Consider the following 21,657-nt stretch of genomic DNA (forward strand, 5'->3'; position numbering starts at 1 on the left):
TAACCCTTTGGGGTATTTCTTTAAGGTCCTTCTTTTGTACTATACACATAGGTATATGTGCAGTCTTTTCTTAATGAACATTCATGCAACATCCTGATTTTGCAAATGAAGAAAGACACAATGTAGGTTTGGAGCCAATATTGTTTTGTGGGAAAAGCCTGTGCTTTAAAGTCACACAGACTTCTTAGGTTTTATATTTTGATCTTGCAACTCTTAATAGTTAACCAACCTTGGCCAGGCTATTTAGCTCTCAGTTTAGGCCCTCATCTTGCAAGCTGTTCAGGTGGACTAAAAATGATGAATACATACAAATGCTCCTAGCTCAGCTGGCCTGGATGTGAGTATTAGTTTCCTTCCCTATCACTCTTTGCCATGTTCACACAACTCAATAGTGAAGAGCACAGTTTTCTCCATCCTTTGAAGGATGTGAATACATGGGTACGTGTATAATCATCAGTTCAGTTGCTCAGTCATGTCTGACTCTTTGTGACCTCATGGACTGCAGCATGTGTATACAGTTTAATGACATGATGACCTATCCATAGGAATCCTGCTGTTGCCAAAGCCTTCCCTGGTCACTGTGTCACTCTTCTATCCAGGTTTGGGGAAAAACAGGGGTGAAGGGAAACGCCAAGGGTGCAGAATGGCACAGGAATTCAGAAAGGCTCAATTGACTGGGGTTCAAGTTCAGATTCAGCTCAGGTCTGTAATGTGCAAAACTCCTAATGTTCTCTGGGCTCAAGTTTCTTTATCTTTAAAATCAGAAAGATGAATCTGGACCCTGTTACTAGTGAGAAGGTAAATAACCCACATAGCCCATGATGCTTTCCTTTTTGCCTTGTTTTCCAGAAAGCTCAGAGCTGGACTGAATGTGAATTGAAACCATTTTCCTTGCCCCCAGATTTCCAGGTAAGTACCTTCTGTTGCATAGCTTTATGTTGGTTATTGTTTTAATGTGTGAATTGTAGATCAGTAAAGGCAATGATGAGGAGATGAGCTGGACTTCCTGCTAATGCAGGCGTGTGGGGGCTCAGGCTTTGTCCCTTGGGATACCATGGGCAGGCAGGGATTCTTACCTCCTTTTAAAATATTTCTCTCTTGGTTTTGCATAACAATTCCTGATATTTCATTTGGCCATTTTAGAAAATCTTCTCAGATAAGTTTGAAAATAGTCATTTAAAAGTAAGATCTCAGGGACTTTCCTGGTGGTCCACTGGCTAAGACTTTGTGCTCCCGATGCAGGGGGCCTGGGTTAGATCTCTGATTAGGGAACTAGGTCCCACGTGCTGCAACTAAGAGTTCACGTGCCACAACTGAAGATCCTGCCGGCTTCAGTGATCAAAGATCTCACCTGCTGCAGCTAAGATCCAGCATAGCCAAATAAATAAATACTAAATAAATAAATAAGATTGCAGATCTTACTTGAAACTCACAACAGTCTCTGAGACTTGATCACAAAGCATCAGGCACTCAGGGACATTAGTTGAACTGTGTTTTATAAAAACAGCACAACCTTAAAAACATTAAAGAACAAAGCCTAGAATAACAAGGTATCTGTTTCAGTTAAGAAAGTCCTGAAAAATGAAGTGGGCTTTAGAGGAAACTAGATCAGGCAGCACAGGTCTTGAGGGCAACTTTGCGGGGTGATGGGTTTGTTTCATCCCCAGGTAGACTGAGCCCCATCAGATGGGTCCACACGCACCCTGTCTCTCTCTGGTTCTGAGCTGTTCTCTAAGTGACAGCTCTTTCCCCTGCGAATATGAGTCTCACTTACGGCCACCACATGGTTCTCCTCAGGAGGACAGAGGGGCTGTGGAACCCACTTTGGAGATCAGAATCTGTGTAGTTGTGGCCCCTTGTTCTGCCCCTGTCCCTAAACTGGGAAAGGTCTCTTCTCCTTGGTTCATTTCCTGCCTAAATTGACCAAAGAATCTAGTGAGGTTCCTGGGGTGGGGTCTTGGAGCTTCCCAAAGGGACCACCTCAGGGCTTCCCCGGGTCCCTGATTGTAGGACTCCTGGATGGTGCTTCTGAGATACAGAAGGATCTGTTCTGCAATTAAGGAGAAAGGAGGAAGACAGAGACTTCAGAGCAAATCTTTCAACCACTCTGCAAAGCAACTGCATTACTGTGAATTCTGGAATGAGCTTGCTGTGGGTGAACAGGAATGGCCGTTGCCAGTTTGCAGGTTTTCTCTCATTCCAGGCAGGTGAGGGAGGCGGGGGAAGCAGCTGCAGGCTTTGGGTTTTAAACAAGTCTCCTGTTCTGATGTAAAGGTTGAGTTTTCAATGAAGAGGAGAGGGGTGTTTTGATGACACAAGAAGAACTATGGGAAAATTCCTTTATAGCTCAGTAGAAGGGATGGGAAATAAGCTTGCTGGCCTCCCTTGACGAGTTTCTGTTTCTTTTCCTGAGTTAGAGACAGGCACAGGCTACAGTCAAGGCTGTGAGCTATGCTACTACTAATTTTAATTAAATAGAATTTCTTCTCATTTCTATATGAATTGCTATTGATGGTATTTTTCAGCATCTTCCTTGCCAGTGGTCTTCCATTGGAGAGTCTTGTCTAAGTAGAACTGTACCTAAGCCATTCAGGCCCAAGCTGCCTAGCATTAAGCAGAAGAAAGCCTGCTTGCAATAGCAGTGTTTCAATGGTTGCTATCTTGCCTCCTCAGGAAACTGGGCAGCTTTTTCAAAACGCAAAGTCAGCTAAGTTGGTGCAGTGCTGAGATCCGATTAAGAAAGCTTTGCTTTTCCATTCTGTCTTTCAATGAAATGATTTTCAAAATCTTAACAGTTTCGATGCCAAAGGAGAAGGAACAAAGCTGAAGCTGACGGGGAACCAAATAATTTTCCAAAAACAGGGGCTATTTTCACAATGAAAGGGAAGATCAGTTTTGAATTGCTGCCCTGGGGACAAAGTAGTGCTGTAGACCTGGGCCTCAGGGCTTCGAGTGTGAAGTGTGCAGAGGACCCTGGCACTTGGAAGGAGCCAGATGTTCCGCAAGGTCCACTCAGCTTGGCTAACCTTGTCAGTCCTGCACCAGGGCTTCTTCCCTATGACTGCAGACCTCTGACCTGGCTTTCTTAGAGTGCTTACTTTAGAAAACCTTCAATCGTAAATTCTTTCTCTGCCCCTTTGAGAGGTCAATCTTCTCCCAGCCTCTCGCCAGGGTTCTAACCCAGGAATGTCTTTCTCAAGGACCTGGGAGTCACCGCTTTGAAATGAATCATCAGGAAACTTGGCCATGATTATCTCCCAGTCTGTGTGGGCAGGTAGGAATCTTAGCTTCCATAGGCACCAATTAGCAAACACAGATGGATGGCCTGATCACATTGACCAACCTCCCTGCTAGCTTCCTCTAGTACTTTTCCACCAGCTCATCCCAGCACTTAGCAACTCTGCTGCTTGCCTCTTTGTTCAGCCTCTCTCCCCTCTTGCTGCAAGGGTCTTCAGTAAAATCTTCCTTGCCTGTTTAACTCTGTCTAGTGCAATTTTCTTTGGCACTGTTTAATCTAAACCCTCTTTCTGAGACTCTGGAGTCAGGGCCACTCTCTGTGGAGGAACCTCTTGTTATCAGACAGAACTGCCCTGGGAGATGCCCCTCCCCCTACTTTCATTTCCGGTTGGAAGAACTTCCTTCCGGTCCCTCTGGTTGCCCTCTGTAATCCAAAAGGTGCTCCCGTCAGTACTTCCTTACCGGAGAGGACACGGGGAAAGGAAAAGAAAGCCAGTACTTGGCTGCTCCTTGGGTCTGTTCTCGTTTTCCACAGTGGTGTCTCTGTTTTGTAATTTTCTTAAAAAAAAAAAAAAAAAAAAATCCTCTTTTAGGGAATTCGCTGGCAGTCCAGTGGTTAGGACTCAGTGCTAGGGTATGGGGTTTAATTTCTGGTGGGGGAACTAAAATCCCACAAGCCATGAGGTGTGGCCAAAAAATTTTGTAATTCCTGGATGGGGAATAAATTAGAAATGCTGTGTACATTGGTGAGAGAGAGCATCCCTTGAGTGGCTGTGTTGGGATGCGAGGAACGAGTATTTTGCTGGCTTTACTGAGGGAAACGTGTGGGCCACATGGGGTCCACCTCCCACCGAGTGAGGTGCTGTAGCGCCTGGACTCAGGAGTCTGCCTACCTGGGCTGATTCTTCCCTCCACTACTTGATGTGACCGTAGGTGAGTTGCCCACATAGCGCCCCGTGCTTCAGTTTCCTCACCTGTAAAATCTGGGCCCATTCTCGGGTTGTCATGAGATTTACATGCTTGCTTGTGAAATGTTTGGTACAGTGTATGGCACAGAGTAAACTTCCAATAAATGCTTAGGCATCATCATTGCAATACGCACATTATTTTTTTCCCCCGAAAGGAAGCACATGCCGTTGTTAACAAATAATCCTTGGGGAGAAACAGAGTAGGGAAGGAGATACTGCCTTTTGATTTTGCACTTTATTGTACTGTTTCAACTTTTTAACCCTTTACTTCTTTTATTTAAAAATTTCGATTAACTACACATTTTTATGTTTTTGGTAAATTAAGTGAAATAGCCCATTGATAGTATGGGAAGAAATACTGGTCTAGAAACAGGGCTTCATTAAATCTATGCCATTTCAGAGTAAAATTTAAAAATTTAAAATTTTAAAAAATGAAAAGTAAACATGTGAAACAAATGCTAGTTATTGCAAGTCCCTTCTCTTAAGTCCCTTTGATTTGATTGACTTAAATTTACACAGTAATCCAATAGCATCACTGCTGGGAAAATACTTACTGTGTTTCAGAGGTGAACTGCCATGCTTGGTGGCACCATGATGTATTTTTGGGTGGACAAAAGAAATGTATTGTTTCAAACCTGATAACAGAATTTCTGCCAGAGTGGGATTGGCCTTTAGGAAAATTTACTGTTATCTTCCGTAGATATGAGGGGATGCTTCCCTCTGCCTTCCTGTACCCACTGGCCGAATCAGAAACCAAAAGAGATGGAAACTCCATTTCTTTTTTTTCAGAAGCTGGAACCATGTTAGGTTCCCACAGGCAGCTGAGAAAGGAGGAGGTGATGTGCTCAGAATAGAAAAAAGCAAGAAAGTTGACCAGAGAGAGGTTCTTGGAGGAAAGGTCAAGGGCAACTTTGGAATGAGGGTGTGTTTTCTTTTTTAAACACATATTTATTTGCTTGCACCAGGTTGTGGTATGCAGGATCTTTGATCTTCGTTGCAGCACTTGGAATCTTTAGTTTGGCGTGAGAGCTCTTAGTTGCAGCATGTGGGATCTAGTTCCCCAGCCAGGGATCAAACCTGCGTGCAGGAGTGCAGAGTCTTTCTTGGACCACCAAGGAAGTCCCTGGAATGAGGGTGTCTGATTTGAAGTTATTCGCTATGTAGCAGTGTCCCCCACAATCACTGTTCCATGGAACTGCTCTTGTATAAGGATGTTGGGGAAACGAAGGAAAGAAACTAGGGAGGAAAGAAAAGAACAGCCTTAAGAGATCTGACTCAACTGAGATAATTATTCAGGGGGGTGGAAAAATTCATACCTAGAGGAAATAATGAAACCTCTTTGAGAGATATTGGGAGTGTTTGGTTTCCCACTGTGCGGGGACAAGGAGGGTGTAGCTGTTTCTTCTCGTAGCATGGCAGAAACTTTCAGTTGTCCCCCAACATCTGTTTTTGCTTTTAACCTAGAACTCCCTTAGTGTCATCACGGCATGTGACAACCCTACTCAAGACTACATTTGTTTTGCAGCTGGATGGGTCCCATTGACCAGGCTTCTTGCCAATGGAAGACAAACAGAATGTGCAAACATGTAATTTCCATCTTACTTCCTTGATAGAAAATGACTTATCTCTCATCTCCTCTTTTCCTCCTCCCATGACCTAGAACATGGAAGTAGCAGTAAGTCCATTTGACCACAAAGGTAAGGACAGTGTCTAAGAGTCTTGTCATAGCCTATGATTGCAGAACCTCCCTTTCTAGAGTTTCTGATTCAGTAGGATTGAGGTGGGGGCATGAGGATCTACAATTCTAACAAGCTCTTGGGTGATGCTGATATTGCTGGTCCAGGGGCCACAGAGGATGGGAGAACAACAAAGCAGGAGCCTGGGTCCCTGATATTCTTGTGGAGCAGAGTCACCTAAGCCACTGTGTTATGTCTGGACTGTTACCATAAGAGTGGAGTGAACTTCTGCCTTTTTAGAGCCACAGTGTTTTGGAATCAGTCCCTTTTTTAAGCAGTTGAACTTGTATCTTAATACAAATATTATGGGTAAGGGTTATGTTGTATGGCTGGAGGACTTGGGGATACTGGACTCCTGGCTCTTAAGTTCAACATGGGTGATTTTTATTTGGAAAAGTAATAAAACAAAGGTAATTACTTGTTTAATGACATAATGACTTCTTTTATGAGAGTATAACAGGTAGGCAGTGAACTGAAAACATTCTTTCCACATCTGCATCATTGCTTATTTTCTTGCCTTGGGAAAAATCTAAACCCTTGTATGCCCTTGTGTTCTCATTTAAGTAGGGCATGCAGTTTCAGTGCTGTTTTTCAAAGAGGGTTACATTATCTTAGAAATCATTGGAAAGTCAAACATTTCCTTTTATGTACTTGTTAACATGAACATAGGTTCAGTTCAGTTCAGTTCAGTCGCTCAGTCGTGTCCGACTCTTTGTGACTCCAAGGACTGCAGCACGCCAGGCTTCCCTGTCCATCACCAACTCCTGGAGCTTGCTCAAACTCATGTCCATTGAGTTGGTGATGCCATCCAATCATCTCATCCTCTGTCATCCCCTTCTCCTTCTGTCTTCAATCTTTCCCAGCATCAGGGTCTTTTCCAATGAGTCGGTTCTTCGCATCAGGTGACCACAGTCTTGGTAGCAATAATAATGACCTTTACTGAATGCTTGCTAGGTATCAGGTACTATGTACTCTGTATGCATGATGTCATTTATTCTCACAGTGCCCCTATGAGGAAGCATGACTATAATCTCCCATTTTGCAGAAGAAATTGAGGCTTGTGCTATCTGTGTGTGTGCTTAGCTGATCAGTCGTGTCCAACTCTTTGTGGCCCCACGGACTGCAGCCCGCCAGCCTCCTCTGTCCTTGGAATTTTCCAGGCAAGAATACTGGAGTGGGTTGCTGTTCTCTACTCTAGGGGATTTTCTTGACCCAGGGATCAAATGCATGTCTCTTGCAAGGGCTCAAATAACAGGTCAGATTCCATTCCAGGTTTGCCAGATACTAAAGTCCATGAGCTTAACCTTGGCAATATTCTCTCCCTCCCTGGTGAAAGACAATTCTCAGATGGTTTTCAGACTCAGTGCATCAGGCCTAACAGTTGTTAGCAACTGGGTTCTAGTTAGTGTATATATATTTTCAAATGCAGATATTTTATTATTTCTTCTTTGAGCAGTGGCACCTACCTTGCATAGACTGCTCTGGCTTTAGGAAACTGCTGTGGGAACTATTAGGTGGAAGTGAGAAAAGGGCATGGAGTTTAAATAAATGTATATGTATGAATGATTCACTTTGCAGCATAGTAGAGAGTAACACAACATTGTAAGTCAACGATACTCCAATAAAAATAAAAAAAGAATTCACACTTGGGTCTCCATACATTAAAAAAAAGAAAAAGTGGCAAATGGCTTTGGGCTGCCTGGATTTAAGGCTGTGAGAATTTGCAGCTATGCAAGGTGAGGGATTGCAATACAGTGTTGGGCTTAGTAAGTAATCGCTATGGGAGCAACAGTGAGGGGCCACTTCTGACAGCAATTTCAGGCAGGGACCATGGTAGTATTCCAAATCATATGCCTCTGGAGCAAAACCAGGCTCCAAAAAACACAGGCCAGACTGAATGGGAAGCTTTCACCTCCATCAGTACAAATCCATATACTTCTATAGAGGTCCCTCTTGGTTCTGGGCTTGTGGCTGCTTCTTAGAACTGATATTCTCTTCTTGATATTCTCCTCAGCCTCCTGTCAAAGCTTCAAAATTTAGCTGTTCTTTTTCTCATTTTTCCTTTAGTCTGTCTGTATCATAGTAAAACAATTACTGAATTAATTCATCAACACTCCATTAATTAATTAATTCCGTTCTTACTTCAACGGGATTATTAGGATCAGGCATTGCCAAGAGCAGAGTATATCTTTAACTGTACACAGACCCTAGGGATGAACACGTTTTTGCATGATTTCAAAACTGTGAATCATTGTTCCTAAATGTGTTGATTGATCATTTGTGATAAACTGTAGGCCATAACATCCTGTCCCTGACTTAATTCTATTCTATATATTTCAAGGCCTTGGTGTGGGGATAAGTAAACTTTTTCAGGGCCAGATAGTAAATATTTTTGAGACCATTTGGTCTCTGTTGTACCTATTTAACTTAGGTGTTGCAGTGGGAAAGTAGCCACACACAATGGGTAAACAAATGCACATGGCTGTGTTCCAATAAAACTTTATTGTAACAAATGGTGGGATGGATGTGGCCCATGGGTTATATATTTGCCTACCCCTGATTTAGCTGAAGATAACAACTTATTCAGTGAATGTTGAAGAGGACTTACAGCTGCTGAGAAAAGTTAGGGAAGGAAGATGTAGCTGAATGGACAGGGAAACCTGGCATGCTGCAGTCCTTGGGGTCACAAAAAGTCAGAGTGACTGAACTGAACTGAACTGGCCAAACCATGGTTTATAGGACCAAGATTAAAGCCTTGACTTTCTGGCCCTCTACTTCAGATAACAAGATTAAATATGATAGGTACAAAAGATGACCTTGAGTATATAGGATGGGAGTCAACTTGTTGGGAGGGAATTCGCATGAAAAATTCCCGAGTTGCTACTTTGCCTTAAAGCGGGAGGCCTTGCCTGCTAAAACAGATGACCATCGTGGGCTGAAGGTCCAGTCAACCATTGAAGGTTGACTGAGTATAGACCAGTGATATTCCAGTCCTGCTGGGTTGTTTGTGGGTCATAGCACACCTGGAATGGGGCTGCAATTTATATTCCTCATTTTGAGGGTCTATTGATAAATTAAAGTGCATCTGTTATTTTTTATTTTTTTTTATTTTTAAAAACTATTTATTTGACTGAGCTGAGTCTTAGTTGCAGCATGGGGGATCTTTAGTTGTGGCATGTGAACCATTAGTTGTTAGCATGTGGGATCTAGTCCCCTGACCAGGAATCGAACAGGGGAATCCCCTACATTGGCAGTGAGGAGTCTTAGCCTTTGGACCACCAGGGAAGTGGATCTGAAGAGGGGGACCAAGATTATTAGGGACCAGGACATCATTGTCTATGTGGAATCGTGAATTGAACTGGTTGTCTTTAGTCAGGAAAGGAGTAGGACTTGTATTTGGCTTAAGGGCCATGGCACTTGCACACAGCAGCCACACAATCAGTACTTGACTGAACAATGTGCAGAGGGGTTACAAGAAGGGACCATCAGGCCTTTATCAGGGATAAAGATGAACTTTCTAGCAGCCAGAGTTGTCTGTCAATGCAATGGCCACTTTGGTTACTTCCAAGCCTATAGAAAGTGCCAGGCACCATAGTGTTACTGGGAGGCACTAACATTTCCCTCTGTAGGAGGGAAACCAAATTTTTTTATATTCTGACAAAATGGGCTTTAAACAAAGATAAAAGTGAGTGAGGCCAGATGGGTGATTTTTATTGTTTGTAAAATCCAATAAAAATATTCTCTGTAGTGTACAGTGTCTTTGGCTGAGCAGGCATTCAAGTATTGAGGGGAATAATAAACGTTATTTTGAACAAATTGCTTGTATCATTCAATAGGGAAGAGGGAGAGACAATAACATAAGTACTTGCAGATTTGCCAGGTGGTCAATGCCACATGGAGTTGTTACCAAGGCCTTTCAAGGATGGAGGACGATTCAGAAATGTGTAGCTTTATTAGGGGCTCTAGAAGAATAGTGAAGTCCTCCCTGTTACAGAACAAACTGTCTCTCTGGTCTGTTATCCTCTGGGTCAACTTGTGGAGCATTTGCTGTGTGGCAAGAATAGGTCCACACATGGCGTATATTGATTTATTTATCTTGCTTACAGCAGCAGTTCTTAACCAATGATGATTTTGCCCTTACAGGGGACATTTGGTAATATCTGGAAATGTTTTGGTCTTTATAACTGAGGGAGGGGGCTGGAATCCAGGGGTTGGAGGCCAGGGGTGGTGTTGTACACCCTGGAATGCACAGGACGGCTCTTCACAACATAGAATTATCTAGGCCCAAATGTTAATAGTGTTGACATTGAGACACCTTGTTTTATTGGGACAGTAGCTGCTAGTATCATACCCCTTTAACAGATAGATAAACTCAGACGCTAAGTGACTAGTCCAAAGTCCTCCAGAGCTAGAAAACTGGATAATCACTGTACTGTCTTGCCTGTTTGTTTATTTAGTGATTTTATAATGTGTGTAGCCTCTAGGAAGTGCTGTGTGTGGTTGGTTCTTGGAACCAGCATGAAAATGGGCTGTTTTCATTTTCAATTTTATACTTAAGAGATATAAAAATTCTTAGCAAGTAACTCAGTTCTCTCCTGATGAGTTTGTTTAGAAAAGTCAGACCAAAGGCCCTGGGTGGCTCTAGAGGCCTGGGAAGAGAGGGCACAATCCATTTTCCTCATTGTCTACCTCGTTGTCTGCCTCATTCCTCATTGTCATTCCTCATTTTCCTCATTGTCCCACTAAAAGACAGCAGAAAAGTTATCTGCTACCTGTGTAGGTAAGTTCAGGTGATCAGCACTTGCTCATGAGAGCTGCCAGGGAAACCCTTCCATTTGTGACTTAAGAAATAGATAAAAAAAATTTTTTCCCCCTCCTCGTTGTGGTCCCCAATCCTGACACAAGTCCCTCGCCAGGGATACGAATTTCTTCTAATAAGTAGCTTGTAGCGATAAAGTGTCCTAAGGTGCAGGTGTGTTATCTGGAAGGGCTAACCTCAAGTAAGTTTCTGCATTTGTTCTAGAGATCCCTCATGATTCTTAGGAAAAGACAGAGGACAGGGGATTTCAGTGGAGAGAAAAGAAAAAAGGAAAGACAAGCATCATTTACTACAGAGGAAGGGCTCCTATGGCTGGGGTTTCGGAAGGAATGGACATGGAAACTTTGTTTACTGAATTGGTAGGAAACTGCCCCTGTCTTCTTTCTCCATCTTCAGTTCTCCTGCTGCTTCGGCTCCTTCTAGAGGCAGTCCCAGAGACTGTGTATGTGATGCGCACAGAATGTGTGATTGACCTTTGAGACACTGGTACCCAGGGCAGAGCCTGGCATGATTTTATCGATGCATCCATCCAACTGGTCTTTAATGAGTGCTTTGCACAGATCCTGGTTCCTGAATTCCAAAAGCTTAAAATCATGTCTAGGAACCAGGTAAGTAAAATGAAGGCCTCACAGTGTGGAGAGTGCTCAGACCAAAGTGTACACAGGGGGCTCCGTGGGCTTCTAGGTCAGACTTGGGTGGGGAGTGATTAGGGAAGGTCTGCTGGAGTAGAAGTTTCTTGAGTTGATTTTCAAAGGCTCAGATTTAGTTAGCTAGTAAAAGAAGTGATGGAAATTATCTCACCCCAGTGGAATAGAATATTCCAGGGTACAGAAAAGGAAACCTTGGAAGTGAAAGAGAATTATGAGGTTTGGCCATGTGAGTGTGGGGGAGGGATGGGAATGAGCCAGGGATGTGGGCAGTAGCCACGTCAATAAGAACCTTTGTGCCACACTAAGGGCTTTGAACGTGGACCTGAAAGCCACTGAGGGCTGACATTGTGCTTTCAAAAGTGCCCTCTGGCAGCTGCCAGCAGAGTGGGTTGGAGAGGGGCCAGACTGGCAGTAGGAAATGGCGCTGGGAGCTTTTGTTACATTTTTGTGCAGAAAAGCCCAAAGCACTGAGTTCATGACTCAACAGGAGCAGTGGCTAGGAAGGGACTGATTTGAGAAATACTGTGAAGTAGAATCAGCATGGTTGGTGAGTGCTTCTCTGTGGATGACAGGAGTGCACTTTCCAACTCCCTCTGAAGTTGGGTGTGGCCTTGTGACTTGCTTTGGCTAGTGAAATATGAATGGAAGTGTGTTTATGGTGTTTCATCAGAGATTGCACTGAAATGAGATTGTTGATAAAATTTTTTTAATGAAACATTTTAGCAGGATAGGAGATGCAAATCAGTCAATACCAATGGATATAAACCCTGAATATTCACTGGAAGGACTGATACTGAAGCTGAAGCTCCAATATTCTGGCCATCTGATCTGAAGAGCCGGCTCATTGGAAAAGACCCTGATGCTGGGAGAGACTGAGGGTAGAGGAGAAGGGGGCAACAGGATGAGATGGTTGGATGGCATCACTGACTCAATGGACATGAGTTTGGACAAACTCCAGGAGATAGTAAAGGACAGGGAAGCCTGGTGTGCTGTAGTTCATGGGGTCACAAAGAGTCGGACACGACTTAGAGACTGAACAACAACATAAAAACAACCCAGGAACAGAGATCTTATGTTTAAATGCTCTGCAACCAGAAGACAAGAATGAAAAAGACCAGCCTTCCTGGATCCATTCATAATCAGAATGAACCATTGTGGTTTTGTTTTCCTACAGATTTTTTAGCATTTACCTCCTGTATTTGTCTAAATCTTAACTGGAGATACTCTCCAGTACAAAGTCACACACACACACACACACACACACACACACACACACATTCTCTCTCCATTCAAGCCAGGATATAATGTTCTAAAAGCTTTTAAAGAGAATAGGACTGGAACTTCCCTGGTGGTCCAGTGACTAAAACTCTGAGTTCCCAGTGCAGGGGGACTGGTTCAATCCCTGTTCATGGAACTAGATCCCACATGCCATAACATAAAGTTCACATGTTACAACTAAAAATTGTGTGTGGTGCAACTAAAGAGCCCTCATGTAGATTGAAGATCCCAAGTGCAATGAAGATTGAAGATCCCAAGTGCCGCAACTAAGACTTTGTGCAGCCAAGTAAGTAAATCTATAGAAAAAGAGAGAGACTAAGACAGTTTCACTTGGGTGTGGATCTCCAGTGATGAAGGGGGATATACTGAATAATCAAAGTTGTTGACTTCTAGTGTTTCTTCTCTCCCAGTGGTTCAAGGTGTGGCCGTGCAGTCAACTCTACAGCATTCATGTTCTAATCAATGAGGACTGACTTTATTTGCATCTTTCCTTTTTTCTCTCCCACATGATTCCCTCCGCCGCCCCCCCCCCCCCCCCCCCGCCCCCCAGTCACTTCATTGCTAACTGGACTGTTGTGGCAGAGAAAGAAGATCTGGCTGAATCAATTTGATTTACCTGTTCCCCAGAACTGGTGGAAGAGACTGAAAAATGACCTGGAGAACAGTCTCCGGATAACATTAAAAAAATTCAGATTATTCTCTTCCTCAGCTAGAAAGAGCAATGTGGTGAGTTTTGGCTTCTCAAGTAGTTTTCCATAAGTTGCAGAAGATGTCGTCTTGAGCCTACTGCTTGAGAAGTGCTGTAGAGCTTTTGATGGCCCATAAAGTGAGATGAGTCTTCATGGTGCAGGAGAGGCTGTCTGGGATGCCTGGTCTGGTAGGAAAGAAAGAAAACAGAGAAAGTTTCTCAGTCATGTCCAACTCTTTGTGACCCCATGGACTATAGCCTGCCAGGCTCACTGTCTATGGGATTCTCCAGGCAAGAATACTTGAGTGGGTTTCCATGCCCTTCTCCAGGGGATCTTCCCAACCCAGGAACTGAATCTGCATCTCCTGCATTGGCAAGTGGATTCTTTAACACCAGTGCCACCTGGGCTTCCTGGTAGGAAATGGTCTTTGCAAAAATTCTCTTCTGCCCTCCCTTCCTACCAACTGCCAAGATTTAAACTCATCAGCAGACAGAGAGATGAGCTCTGGAAGTCTCATTCATTACCGAGATTCAAAGGTACTAAAATAACCACAAAGAAATGAGATTCCTTCTTCAGATTGCCAGAGGAGGAAGTGAATGATCTGTGACTCAGAGGTATCTCTTTCAGTTAATCATGGCTGACTCTTCACTGCCTGCAGTCCCTATTTATCATTATGAAACGAGGAAGAAAAATGATATATATGACATGGAAGGAAGGGAAATAGGTTGCATATTTCCACATAGGGTTGCTGAGACAGGAGTCCTGAGTTTTTAAGATGTAGCACCTACATGCAAAAGGTGGGAATGACAAATGTGTCTGAATCATTGGTTAACAAATCTGGCCTCGATTGGCTGGTGGCCATCTGATGGTCTCTGACCTTTCTCATCTGTTTCACAGGTTCATTGCCTGTAGGGAAACATGCTTAGCTTAGAACCCTGTTCTGGTTTTGCCTCATGCTTTGATAAATCACAAGAACCTTGGGATCAGCAGAAGGTAACTAGCAGAAATCTCTTTTCTGCCCTCTGTCCTGCATCTGAGTTCCCTGGAAAGCTGGCTCCAGTTTGGCTAGACTAAGACAGGAGTGTTCTTTCCCAACAAGGTGGGAAACAGGGAATGCAGCTCTGAATTTCAAATGAGCAGGGTCTCCTGGCCTACCATGTCTACTTCCACAAGTCTTAGAAAAACAAACAAGACCATTGTGCTCATTTCTGGGAACCCTCATAATACTTGGCAAAAAAATTCTTTCTTGGTGGCCTTGCGTGAAAGTATGTGTCCTTGGTTCTTTTGACAAGGCATTATTCTGTGTCTTTAAATATAACTGCTATTCTTACAGTTTCGTTGTTGTTGTTGTTCAGTTGCTAAGTCATGTCTGACTCTTTGCAATCCCATGAACTGTAGCATGCCAGCCTTCCCTGTCCTTCACTATCTCCCAGAGTTTGCTCAAACTCATGCCCTTTGAGTCAGTGATGCCATCCAACCATTTCATCCTCTGTTGACCCCTTCTCCTTCTGCCCTCAGTCTTTACCAGCATCAGTATCTTTTCCAATAAGTCAGCTCTTCACATCAGGTGGGCAAAGTATTGGAGCTTCAGCTTCAGCATCAGTCTTTCCAGTGAACATTCAGGGTTGAGTTCCTTTAGAATTGATATAACCTGAGGCAATAATTAAAGAGTGTATATGTTTGTGACTTGTGATCCTGACCAGTGGTCCTTCCCTTTGTAACCTGACTTATGGGTGGTGGAGGAGGTTCTCTTTGTGATCTATAGCAGCCATTGCAAGCCTCATCTTGCCTCCTGTAGTTCTCCAATGGGTTGATCTCACTCCTTGGGGCTTCTGCTGTGGTTCATTTACTGCTGTGTTATATGCAGTCGGTCCTCTGGATGCTCAGTTTTCACATCTGCAAATTCAGTCAACTTTAATTTCAACTGCAGTTGGTTGAATCTGTGGATGTGAAGCTTGAGAATATGGAGGCCCAACTATATTCATTGTCTTCCTCCATTTTATGTAAGTGACTTGAGCATCCATGGATTTTGGCTTCCTTGGGGACTCCTGGGACCAATTCCCCATATTTGGGAGGACTGAGGGAGGACTGTGCATCCTTTGTGTAGGGTGGTGGTTTGAGGATTTCAGGATGAATCACCAATGGTAAAGTCCCAATGGCAAAATTATAAAGATGTCAGTGGAAATGGAAAAGAATCAATAGACTTGGTAACTGAATGGCTTTCAGTCATTTGTGGAACTGGAGCTCTATGTAGGCAAACTAAGGAGGAGCCTAATTGTATAAAAAAGGTAAGAAGAGAAAATAATGAAAGGGGAGGTTAGAAGAGGAAACTCAGGGGAAGGAGATTATTTGAGGCATGGTGGAAAAGGTGATTTCTGATCTAAAATGGTTGTAGAATTGGTGAGTTGGCAATGAAGGCAGTCAATTTTGGGGGTCATGTTTGGTAGGCATTTGGAAATTTTAGAAGGAACTGAGATTCAGAAGTGAAGTGAGTACCAGTGAGATAGGTTTAAAAGTATTTAGTGTTGATATGATAATAGTTAGGTCCAAGGGAGTAGATATGATTGCACAGAGAGAAGTGTGCATGGAAAAGGACATATTGATAGCTTGTGGTGAACGGTGTCGGATTCATGATTTCTGAAGAAGATTTAACTTTGGGACCAGGGACCAAGCTTGATCACTCAAGAGCGTTTGTGTAGCAGAGTTTTTTAAGACATGAAAAGGAACAGAAAAAGCTTCTGACATAGACATTGGAGGGGTGATGGAGAGTGCCCCCCTCACTAGTGTTAGCAAGGGAGTTATATATTTTTTTAATTAGTTATTACAGTAAATCAAAAGAGTGTCTCAAGATTGTAAAAACCCTACCAGATCCACTCTCATAATATACATTCTAAGATATCAGAATTAGTCAGAAGGTTTTCAGGAAAGGAAGCTGTCCTCAAGCAGGATACATTGTTGTTATATAATCCCTAGTACAGAGTTTAATGGAGAAGGAAGTGCGACCCATTCCAGTGTTCTTGCCTGAAGAATTCCCATGGACAGAGGATCCTGGTGGGCTACAGTCCATGGGGTGGCAGAGAGTCAGACACGACTAAGCAACTAACACACACACAGAGTTTAAACTGAGTTGTTTGTTGTGTAATCATCAGTTCTGGGCTAAAAGAAAAAAAAACGTTTTATGTGACTAAGACTAAGGAATGTATAGAAAAAAAAAGTTTGTCCTTTCCTCCTCCTCAAGAACCCCAGACCCCTTTCTCCTCCTCTGGGAGCCCTGGACTTCTTATCAACCTGCCTAGGAATTGACTCTCTCAATATGAAATATTTACATTTGAGGACTGGGAGGAGAAAGGTGCCTGGGCCATGGAGACTGAGAAGGGACAGTAGAAAAAGGAGGATGTGAGGACATAGGGGGGAAAAAAAACAGTTTAAGGAGAGGATAGCTAATTAAGTATTGCAGAGGGGTCAAATAGGAGGAGGACTAAGATGACCATAGTGTTTCCACCTAGAAACATATTGGAGATGTCTTTTCAGTGAAGTACTTGATGTGGAAGCATCATTCTTGGGAACTGAGAGGTGAACTAGTGATGGAGAACAGTGAGTAGTAAATGGTATTTGTGTATGATGTTGATGGGTGGAAGGAGAGTTGTTTGATGTGAAGATGCATGGAAACGGCATCTTTGTTGTGTCTGCTAAGTTGTGTCTGACTCTTTGGTGATCCCATGGACTATAGCCTGCCAGGCTGCTCTGTCCATGGGGTTCCCCAGGCAAGAATACTGGAATGGGTTGCCATTTCCTTCTCCAGGGGATCTTCCTGACCCAGGGACTGAACCCTCAATCTCCTGCATTGGCAGGTGGATTCTTTACCCTTGAACCATATGGGAAGCCCAAAGGCCTCTTACCCTAAGGGATAAAGAAAAGAGGTGAACATTCAAGAGAGGGGGAGGGACTGCTTAATGTGACAAAAATCTAGGAGGAGGCATGAAGAATGGGAACCTGTAACCAAATTTAGCCTGTGTGCATTAGCACTGAGTTGAATCTTGGAGACAGAGTTTTGGCTGAAGTAGGAAAGAACAGCTCTTTTGTTTTGCCAGGTAAAGGGGGCCACAGCAGGCTAATGCTGATTGTGTCCTGACCAGGAGGGAGCAGTAAGGAGCTTTATGGTAATGGTTCAAAGAGGAGGGAGTGATCAGCTTGTGGACATTCTTCTGATTGGTTGGTGGTGAGGAGAGTGGGAGTCAGCATCTTTCTGATTCTAACCAGTCTGGTGTCTACTTGCTTGTGGCCAGTGTACAGATAACTTCTTTCACCTGATGGGGGTTTCAGAATCTGCAAAACAGCTATGTATATCCCTTGAGGGGGAACCAGGACCCTGCCCCAAAGCTGCATTATTTGTTTTTGGTTTTTTGACTGCCCTTGTCTGCATATCCCTTCCCTTCCCTGCTTTGAACCTGTCCTTTGGTAGTCAGGGAAGGTTCTGGAGGCTGAATGAAACTTGTGTGTGTGTTAATCACTCAGTAGTGTCCAACTCTTTGTGATCCCCTGGACTGTAGCCCACCAGCCTCCTCTGTTCATGGAATTCTTCAGGCAAGAATACTGGTGTGGATGGCCATTCCCTTCTCCAGGGGATCTTCCCAACCCAGGGATTGAACCCAGGTCTCCTGCATTGCAGATTCTTTACCATCTGAGCCACCAGGGAAGCCTGAATGAAGCCTATTTCCTGAAAACCGGAAAGAGTCGAGGGTGGGAGACACAGAAAGACCTGTGCCCAGGAGCCCCACAGGGTCCTACTCAGCTTCAAACCAAAGCCTTGGGATTGCTGTTAGCACAGAAGAGAAGTTGGGATTCTGCCTCCCTGCAGACTTGAGAGAGTCCAGAAGAGCAGATGAAGCAATGAAGTTACTTTGAGATGAAACAGGGGGAGGTGAGGGAGAGAACGCTAAGTTTTTCAGTGAAGTAGGAGGCTCAGAAACAAGGGGATGGGGTATTTGAAGATTCGAGTAGGCTGGATTGAAATTGCTGCCATATGGAGCAGGATAGACAGTTAATAAGGACGAATAAAAGGATTAGTGAGCAGCTGAGGCGGAATAACAGAGATTTATAATGGAGCTGGTCAGCTGGCTTTTACAATTTTTGACAGCTTGGGAACAGGAGTGGATAAAATGGATGATTAGGTTTGCCCAGGGCTAGGAATTGGCAAGATTAGAGGGACTGTAGTTTGGGATAGATCTGGGAAGAGGACTTCAAGGTGTTTCTTTGTATCTATTGGGTTGACCTAAAAGTTCAACTTTTTTTTGGGTCAACCCAATATATTTAAAAACATTCCCCAGGATGGGTCACTGAGAGAGGCCTCAGAGTCTTGAATGGTAGAGCACAGATGAGCTCGCTAGCTCTCTTTCACTTGAAAACTTCTCCGAGAAGGTCTTCCTGGTAGGGTACCTTTCAAAGGTGTGACTTCATGGGAAGGGATGAGGAAAAATGAAGAGCCCTGCTAAGAGGGTTAAGGTAGTATTGAAAATCAGACACATAAAGTGATTAGCCTCCAACTAATAAAAATAAATGAAAAAAAAAAAAAGAAAATCAGACACATTGAGGACCCTGGAACTGCAGAAGTCTCCCAGATGGAGTGGGCAGACTCCACAGATCGACCTGTAATCTCTCTCAAGAATTGCATCAGGTAATCCTTTCTCTGAGGCTGTGAATTAAACACAGAGGACTCAGATGCATGCCCCAGGTTGTCTGGTTTGGGAGTAAGAAAATGAACCAGAATTCCAGCTGAGGTTTTTAGGACACCAAAGAGCATGAACCGGTCACTGCCCCCACACCATCCTCTTCCTTCAAACTATGGAAGGTTCCAGGAAGAGAAGTCTCTGGTTGGTCCTGAAGAGGTTTTGGACCATTAGACCCATCCTGTCCTCTGCTCATCACGGTGCAGATTCTCTAACACAGTAAGCGTGGAGAGAGTGTAGCTACCCTTCTGTAAAGCGGGCCCAGTAACCAGGGAGGTGATTGTTCCTGGTGTGGTGTAAATTCCTCATTTTTGGGGACAACGCTTCTTAAAGTTGGCTCTTCAGCGCTTTTCACATAAGCTTGGCAATTTGTGTCTAAACAGGTTTAAGAATGTTCTGAAGTGTCTCTTGCCTACTTAATTCCACCTTCTATTTGCCTCTTGGTGGAAGCAGAATGGGTTAGAATTTGAGTAAGAGAAGGACGTGTTATTCCCTCCCCTTCCTGGGGAGACCTGACAGAAGGCGCTATATGCACTGTGTCCCTGGCCGTCACAAAAGGCCTCAGAGAGGGAAAACGTGGTGACGTCTGACGATGAATGGGCTGAAGATTCTCAAAAAAGATGTATCCTGAGGGACCACGGGAGCTGAGGAGAGCTGCGTGCACAAGTGGTATGGGGAACAGAAGCAGGAAGACAAATGTAGGCCCAACGGCTGCAGTTAGAGGCTTGTAGGCCTTAAAAAAAAACAAAAACAGTGCCCCTGGAGCTATGCTATGCTCAGGCAAGGCAGTATTTTAGAAGATGAATAGCTGGCCTCCTTTCATTTCTGAGCTTTGTTTTGCTAAGACCTGAGAATGGAGGCAAACAGTGTGAAGGAAAGACTCCTAGCAGCGACTGTTGGTTAGTTTTTTTAAGCTTCCTATTGTGGTAAGCAGTCTTTAAAATGGCCCCGAAATGCATTCTTTTGAATGGCTGAGTAATATTCCATGGTGTATATGTACCACAGCTTCCTTATCCATTCGTCTGCTGATGGGCATCTAGGTTGCTTCCATGTCCTGGCTATTGTAAACAGTGCTGCGATGAACATTGGGGTGCACGTGTCTCTTTCAGATCTGGTTTCCTCAGTGTGTATGCCCAGAAGTGGGATTGCTGGGTCATATGGCAGTTCTATTTCCAGTTTTTTAAGAAATCTCCACACTGTTTTCCATAGCGGCTGTACTAGTTTGCATCCCCACCAACAGTGTAAGAGGGTTCCCTTTTCTCCACACCCTCTCCAGCATTTATTGCTTGTAGACTTTTGGATAGCAGCCATCCTGACTGGCGTGTAATGGTACCTCATTGTGGTTTTGATTTGCATTTCTCTAATAATGAGTGATGTTGAGCATCTTTTCATGTGTTTGTTAGCCATCTGTATGTCTTCTTTGGAGAAATGTCTGTTTAGTTCTTTGGCCCATTTTTTGATTGGGTCATTTATTTTTCTGGAATTGAGCTTGAACCAGTCCTAATGAGATGGATGAAGCTGGAGCCCATTGTACAGAGTGAAGTAAGCCAGAAAGATAAAGAACATTACAGCATACTGACACATGTATATGGAATTTAGAAAGGTGATAACGATAACCCTATATGCAGAACAGAAAAAGAGACACAGAAATACAGAACAGACTTTTGAACTTTGTGGGAGAATGTGAGGGTGGGATATTTCAAAAGAACAGCATGTATACTATCTATGGTGAAACAGATCACCAGCCCAGGTGGGATGCACGAGACAAGTGTTCGGGCCTGGTGCACTGGGAAGACCCAGAGGAATCGGGTGGAGAGGGAGGTGGGAGGGGGGATCGGGATTGGGAATACATGTAAATCCATGGCTGATTCATATCAATGTATGACAAAACCCACTGGAAAAAAATAATAATAATAATAAAAATAAATTAAAAAAAAAAAAATAAAATGGCCTCCAATGATCTCCACCTACTGTTATTCAGGAGTGTGGGCTGGACCTAATGATGTGCTTCTAACAACTCCCCACTTCTTTCTTACACCATTGACTTGTTTTGTTTTTTATCGTATCATTCTCATGAACATGCAATGATATCTCCTGTCCTAAAAAGGGAATCTTCTCTTGAGTCCACTTTCTCCACCAGCTGTCACTGCATCGTGCCCCTGCTGTAACAAAAATCCTAGAAAGTGATATCCTTACTCACTGTCTGTCATTCCTTGCCTCCTGATTTCTCTTCAATCTACTTAGTGGGGCTTTTTCTCAAATCCTTCCATAGAAACGGCTCTTGTCAAAGTTACCTATGAGTTCTGTGTTGTTATACCCCATGGCTGTTATCAGTCTTCATCTTTGCTTGAACTGTTAACAACTTTTGGCACATTTGTTCACTCGTTGCTCTCTGATATACTTTTCCTGCTTGGCTTTCAGTGTACCATCCTCTCCTGGCCATTCTTCCTTGGCTTCTTTTTCTTCTCTCAGATCTCATTATGTGGGGGTATTCTCAAGGCTCAGTCCTTGATCCTCCTGTTTTTCTCTCCATATTCAATTCCTTGGTGATCTC

The sequence above is a fragment of the Dama dama genome, chromosome 11, assembly GCF_033118175.1.
Source record: "Dama dama isolate Ldn47 chromosome 11, ASM3311817v1, whole genome shotgun sequence".
Taxonomy (NCBI): domain Eukaryota; kingdom Metazoa; phylum Chordata; class Mammalia; order Artiodactyla; family Cervidae; genus Dama; species Dama dama.